The following is a 7,650-nucleotide window of genomic DNA, read 5'->3' as shown; positions in this document are numbered from 1 at the left end:
ACAATGTGGGACACCAAGTGTGAGCCACACATTAGCGGCCTCCAAAAGAAAGAAACATGCAGGCTGGAAAGGTGTCAATGCTAAAATGATGGGTAGTCCATGTCACTGTGTAGGCTGCGGCAGCAGATGCCTGCGTCACCCGACTGCTTTGCACTGCAAATTGCTCATCTTTAACAGCGACTGTTGCCGCAAACAGGTGGGACACTCTGTCCAATCTGTTTCTGCTGCTGGTTGTTGCTCGTTAGTAGACCACCACGTGCGACGAAGTCGGGCACTACGCCTGTAGGTAGGCAGCTCAATGTACCCTAAGAGACCCGTGTATGTGAATGCTCACTGTTGCCATATAGTTCGTCGCCAATGTATAACGTATTGTCTGAACCTCATGCGGTGACTGATTGCTGTTTAATTTTGCTGTTATGTCACTTGGTTATGGTCGCAGTGTTATGTTTTTAGAATATTGCGGCCTGGTCGGTTGCACTGGGAAGCAGTCTCTCGAAGTAAGCATTCGCTCCTGCAGCCTGCACAGCGACATAGACTCCAAATTTTCATGCACCGTGATTCGTGCTCCCCGTTCGCGCTTTCCTGCTGCAGCAATGGGCATATTGTGCCTCTGGCCTTTCTCGGCCGCGATTAGGCATGAACGGAGACCAGCATACGTGCTTACATAGTCCGATGCGTATGAAGTTGATAGCCACATGGGTGGAAAGGCCCGCAAAAGTAGCTGATGGAGGCGATGCCCACGAAAGCGACTTGTCCATAGCGAGACAATGTGAGACCCCAAGTGTGAGCCACACATTAGCGGCCCCCGAAAGAAAAGAAACGTGCAGGTTGGAAAGGAGTGAACGGCTAAAATCTGGGGTAGCCCATGTCGCTGTGTAGGCTGCGGCAGCAGATGCCTGCGTCTCCCGATTGCTTCGCAATGCAATTTGGGCATTTTTAACGGCGACTGTCACTGCAAATAAGTGGCACACTCTGTCCAATATGTTTCCGCTGCTGGTTCTTGCTCGTTAACCTGACCACCACGTGCGACGACGACGGTGAGCCGTTTACGAGCTCGCGTCAATGATTCCAGCGTATCTCGACATGCAAATTTTATTTCTGCTATTGCACGAGGATGTACACTGCTTGTCTTCTGCCAATAAAGTCGCGCGTTCTGTTCACTCACTTGTGGCTTGTTTGTATGGGCGTCAGTAGAGGCTCTTGGCAATTAGAACGCACCAGCTAAGCGGCAGCGAAGGCATTGAGGCATGCCGCATAGCCTGCAGGGCAAGCACGGCACGTACCAGCGTACGCGACCGGCAAAAAACGGCCATATTGAATTTTGCGCTAAAAAAAAAAAGTTTGCACTTCCGCTTTCGGATTGAGCAACGTCATCTGGCGTCCCCGAAAGTTAGTTCCATGCGCTGCCGCTGCTTATTTTCGAACCACTGCCAAAGGTACAGTTTCCCTTCTCTAAAGTTGTTCTTTATTCTATGGTAAGGTGGTATTTGAGGTAAATTTTAGAAGTGCCTAGACAAAACGTGCTGCTTGTTGTGTGCAGTGACCATCCCAAACCCTCCGGACTCGTGTAACGCCATTAGTTCGCCGTGTGTTTCGAGCGATCCACCAGTGTCGTCAGTGAGTGCCCTAGTACAGCTCCCGTCCGAACTGCCTTTGTTCTGCCGAGCTGCCTGCCGGCGCTCTCGTCAAAAGTCTCGTACTGGGGCTTCGAATTGTAGTGTTTGGAAGACTGTTGAAGGTTGTGCTTTTGTGGAGCTGGAGTTCATCGGCAGTTCTACAGTGCTTGCGCCAGAGAAACGTCGGTGCTTCTGTACCTGTTAGACGAAGGAGCGTTTGCCAAGTCTTGAAAGGTAAGCAAGTTTGGCGCTTGCGCGCATTCTTGAAGCTTATGATTTGCGTAATGAGCGTTGTGTAACTAGCAAGAGCAAAGCGCTTTCCTATCGTATGTTAGCCATGTTGCTGTGCACATTTAGCAAGCAATTTCGCGAAAGCTTCCTCTGATGTTACAGCGTACTTGCATTCTGCTACCCGCCTTGATTGCTATGCCTGAATGGGCACACAATTATGAAAACACATTGAAAGTTTGTGTTCGTTCGGCAGTGCGTAATAATTTGAAGACTGCGATTTTGTAGCAATACTTACCCCTCGATTCTATATCACTCTTCTCGCCCACCGCTAACGGCCGGCAGCTGCAGTACGTAGCACGGGCCGGGGCGTCGGTCAGCCTACTAACGAATAGCGCAAAGGAATACCATCGCTACAAAATCGCGGTCTTTAAATTATTACGCAAATTTTGTGCACAATGAGATGTTATAAACACACCTTGCATGTACATGAAAAAAAGGTTTACAACAGAGATGACATATATGCATGGGCACATATATGTGTCAATAAAATACTCGAGCCTCTTTCTGCCTACAGAAAAAAAAGTTATGTCTTCTCGAGGGCATGGCTGCTTGTAATAATGAACCTCTAAGGGAAGGTTTTCTCTAATCCCTATTTTTGATATCTAAATGCTTATGTGGCATGTACAAACTGCTTGCACCCATTTATCATTGGGATGAGCTGTCTGAAATTTATTTTCAGTAATAATTGCAATAATTAACTACTTTCACCTGTCTTCTAATGACTAAAGTTCTATGCTTCTACCTTGACAAACCTTTTGTGAAATTAGTTTGATGAGGCCCAATATACAGCGCTTTCTAAATTGAAGGTATCAGTACCTATTAAAGACCACGCTAACTATTAAAATGCTGCTTGCGTATATTGTTTATTCACTCTGTCAGACAAAATCTTTACACCCAAGTGCAGTCAGTAAATTTAAAAGTGCATGCCTGCAAGGGGAAGTCAGAATTGTATTTGAAGACAATTGCATCTTGTTTGATAGTTCTCGAGCACTTGTGCGCCACTAATCGAGCACAGCTTGGCCCTATACTCGATGAGGCTTGAAGCTTTCAATGTCTGCTAATCACTAAAACAGCACCAGATCTCACTCTGTGTCAAGGGGTGGCACACATTTGCTTAGTTCTAGGCAGATGCATGTCTTTCTTTCGCATTGAAGTTCCCAATACTTTCTAGTCTTACGTAAAAGTACACAGCTCAGTACAATGCATGTATGGTATACGTAAGGCTGCTTTGTTCTTTAAACCGAATCAAAAAGAAGCAGCGACTTCCGTTTTTGCAAACCTTACCCTACTTCCTTACCATTCCTTGATCAAATGCGTATAAAATGAATCTTTGGTTGTATTCTTTCACAGGTAGACATCGGTGACGGTGTATACGTTGAAAAGGGCCTGCTGAAGAGGCTGTGCCTGGATGCTAACAACTCAGGCTTTCACTTCGCGGAGGGCCTCCTTAAAGCTCCTTTTTCAATAGAAGACGTTGAAGGGAGGTCCTTCTTTGGGCGGCTGTCAAATGCCTTCCACAGAAGGATCCGTTGGATTCCAAGAAGGTCAACACCATAGTAGGTATGTATGTCACAAAGAAGCATCTTAATATTCTTTGTGCAGTTTTCAACAAAACTCCTTTCATGGCAATTTCAATGCTATCTTAGGGTATACTCCTTTCTTTCCTGCTAAAATAGCTATTAACCTGATTATAATAGCATATTATAATGCAAGCTTTGCCACCATAACTAGAAAATTGTCATTACTGTTGGCATGTGTATTTTTGTGATAGAGGCCCTGGTCATGTGAATGCACTGATAATATAATATCCTGTCTTGTGGAAAGCTAACATGTTTAGTAACAAGCTCACTTTGACAATGTCTGCCTGCACAACAAAGGCATTTTGTAATCTTGCTGTAGAACGTCCGTAATGCCTGTTGAACTGCTTACATGTTGCTTGTATCATTTCGTGTTTCTTAAGTGCAACATAAAAATCAACTCTTCTATGTACCTGTGCCCAAGCAAAGCTGCAGCATAGTTATGACTGACACCTTGCCTTTCCTAAGATAATTCACACATAAAACTTACATGTACTAGTCACAATACGAATATCGAAGTTCATTAAACTGAAGTTGATTTACAGCTTTTGTTTGTAGATGACAATTGGTACGATAGAGTTTATGTGTCGTGCATCTGTTGGTGTTATGCACATCCATCACGCTCCCAGCTTTAATGCACGAATTCAGTCATTTCATGCATTTTTAGGACTTTGCACAAAACAGGTGGAGATGTTTATAGCTCACAGGATTGAAAGCTTGTCTCTTGTGCACTTCTCATGGCACTTCTTGTCTCATGTCACTGTAGCAAAACTAATATATTGCCTTTTTTCTTCTCATTTCTAGACTACACAACGCAACATTTCAGCCTACTTCCAGGGCAGCTGGAGAACTCGTCCTCCTTACTAGCCCGGGGATATTAAATGGATGTGTTCAAGCACAAATGGAAACTCGTCTTCTTCTGTTGCATGCCACACCTAGCCACTTGGCAATCACTATTCGCCAAAGACAGATAGTTGACAGGATGTTACTAGCAAGTCGTTAGGATATATAAAGGTGGTTAATAAATAGTCATTGCACAGTTTTTAGGAAGCAAATAAAAATTTTATTCAGAGAGAATCAAAGCTTACTTTTGCAATATATAATTGCAAAAGTAATTACCTCTGGATAAAATTTTTATGTACTTTCTAAAAACTGTGAAGCGACTATTTATTAACCACCTTTATACATCCTAACGACTATCTAGTAATATCCTGTCAACTATCTGTGGCGAATAGTCGACAGGATGTTACTAGCAAGTAGTTAGGATGTATAAAGGTGGTCAATAAATAGTCGCTTCACAGTTGACACTTTCTAACGACATAAGATAATAAGCAGTCGGTAAGAATTCTATCGACATTTTATATCTATACTTTCAATTCAATATCGGTGGCCAATAGTCGGCAGGAGGTTACTAGGAAGTTGTTACGGTGTCTAAAGACGTTTTATAGAATGTCGATAGGTTCTAGTAACATTTGTCTAAAGACGGTTTATAAAATGTTACTAAAATTTTTTGTAAGGGTTGCCTTGCAGTGGGCGTAACCAGGCTGATGATATTATATATATATATATATATATATATATATATATATATATATACACACACACACGAAGGTTATATGTGCGTCGAATGAAGATGCCAACGATAGCGCTTATATTACCCTTGTATGCTGACCGACAAGGTAGACAGTGCCAGAGCACGCACCTCTGCTCTGCATTACACACACACACACACACACACACACACACACACACACACACACACACACACACACACACACACACACAATATATATATATATATATATATATATATATATATATATATATATATATATATATATATATATATATATACGCGCATATCCGGCGCATTTCTATCAATCGCATGGGTACGTTTTACGATTGCTTTGCGTAAATATTGTTCGAAAAACAAAAGCCGAGACAAAAAAAACATGTACATCAAACGCAAATGTTCGACACCATTTGAACAAAGCTTCAGTGAAACCTGCAGCTAGATGCTTTACAACTAACGGCGATACACAAATTTGTTTACTTTCATTTTATGCAACGTTTATGCTTGTCCACCACAAAGACCATAACTTTAATATCGTGAATTTTTTTAAAATGTTTATTCACTACACCACTCGCAAGCCATGACATGCCAGCTCGAAATCAGGCTGATTCACGTATCTACGTGCTGATAACTCATGGCTTTTTGTGTTGCTCTCTCTGCCTCTCGTGACCGCCTAAACCAAACTAAAGGCTGACTGCTTGTCAAACATACCTTGTTTACAAAACGACACAATGGAGAAACCCTGTAAGTTAAGCTAGCTTATTAAATTGCGTTTCTGCGATACATTGAACGTTAGTCGTATATACAGCGTGCGTGGTCCTGGCAAACCAAAATACAGACGCAAGATCGACAGCTTCCGCGCTTTATGTTCCAGTAACCCGTGTAGTGTAACGTATTCGGAGATCGAAAATGGTCTTGGAAGTTCCTGCTCTATATCATCAATCACGTCCTGGGCTAGTTCGCCGTGCGGCTAATTATGCGCTCGACACGGAGACGCGAAGTATAGCTGCACATAATCACGGTTTCACCGGTAGTCGGTTCACAATATACACCACAAGGTGTTTGAACCCGCCACCTCCCATCTTCGCAGGATTCATCGCATCTTGTCACGAAGATGGTAGCTGCTCGTGAAGTATTGCGAATCGGACAACGTCTGCTTGAGGAATGGTATGATACACACGGTATTCCTATCTAAAACTGAAAAGAAAGCACGTATGCCCAATATGTCTACAGTCTGTAATCATATATGATTATATGGGCCCATGTATGAAAACACGTGTGTTCCCATTGTAAACCTAGACGAACATAAGAGCGTTATGCTACATGGACGTACGAGGAGTCTTTTCCAATGGAAATTGCGAGGACTTGCACACAATGGTCAATGGCTGCAGACGTCGCGCGCAATTCAGAAAAGGGGAAGATTAGCCCTTTGTTTTGTTCCAATAATAACCAAAATTTTCCTGTTGAACAAAACAGGAATGGTATAGTGAAATAAATCGGCTTTTCAGCCTGTTTCTCCGGGTAGCAAACGAGTCAAAGCGCAACATCTTAGAAAGACACGCGGAAGCTTTAATTTGCTCTACGTTGAATTAATGTAATTATTTTGATAGAGTGTATCTACATGTGCCGGGTACGGTAGAATAAAGAGTTATACAGGGTAATAACTGTGCAAAGAGAGAGTAAAAACCCAAAATATAAATGTTCGCTACAGAAATATCTTTCGAAAGAAATAAGGAAGGCACAATAAATATGTTTATATAGAAAAGTGTTTTTTCCCGATTATGATGAAAGACAAGAGCTTTTTCTCGAATTTAACAAAACTTAACAGATGCGTGAGCTGTTGGTTGCACGCGGCCGTCACGAACGTCGTGAATAATAAATCAGTCAGGACCGTAAAACCTGGTCAGGGAAACTACGGTGAATTCTCAATATTATACAGCATGTGATACCTTGTGGTGCCTGCCAATTTTCTAACTTCATCGCATAACTTGAAATCAGCTAGCGCATATGACTGGGGCAATTGCAGGTTGCTGGGAGAGGCCTTTCCCTCGCTGTGAACATAAAAATAAACTGCTTATGATGATGACGATGATGATGATGATGGTGGCGGTGATGATGATGATGATGATGATGACGATGATGATCATGATCATGATGGCATCCGTCTAGCATACAGAAGCATCCGCACGGACAACCGCTGCGGTGGTCGAGGGCGCTGGCGACGACTGCTGCGAAAGTTCACCTTCAGTGTCCATGCATTTTCTATCGCAATAATTAATTGTGCGGAAACCATCGCCGTTGATTGCCATGGTGAGCGAACAGCGGAAAAATTAAATAGAAAGCTAGTTGCTTTATTAAAAGACCGACGCGCTTGTATAGGCGCACACTTTAGAAATAGTTTTAGTTCGCAAAACACGAGACACGGACAGGAGCAGCGAGGGCATTTGGGGAGTGTCAAAGGCACTTTTCGCAGCGAGGGCATTCAGGGAGCGTTTGTTACGATTCATTGGGAGTAAAAAGTGGTGAACACAGGGCATAGAACAAGGAGAAAAGGGGGAACACAGCGCTGACTACAAACTGGGAAATTTATTGC

At 42.9% G+C, this 7,650-nt stretch overlaps 1 long non-coding RNA gene across 1 annotated transcript; it reads left to right on the top strand.

Moving 5' to 3' along the window:
- The first annotated feature begins 1,481 nt into the window (after positions 1 to 1,481).
- On the top strand, positions 1,482 to 4,386 carry LOC139047336 (uncharacterized). The gene is made up of 3 exons (XR_011507103.1): positions 1,482 to 1,850; positions 3,258 to 3,467; positions 4,289 to 4,386. It is a non-coding gene; the product is annotated as an uncharacterized lncRNA (long non-coding RNA).
- Positions 4,387 to 7,650: the final 3,264 nt, after the last annotated feature.

The sequence above is a fragment of the Dermacentor albipictus genome, chromosome 7 (assembly GCF_038994185.2).
Source record: "Dermacentor albipictus isolate Rhodes 1998 colony chromosome 7, USDA_Dalb.pri_finalv2, whole genome shotgun sequence".
Classification (NCBI taxonomy): Eukaryota; Metazoa; Arthropoda; class Arachnida; order Ixodida; family Ixodidae; genus Dermacentor; species Dermacentor albipictus.
This window is presented reverse-complemented; position numbering and strand designations above follow the sequence as displayed.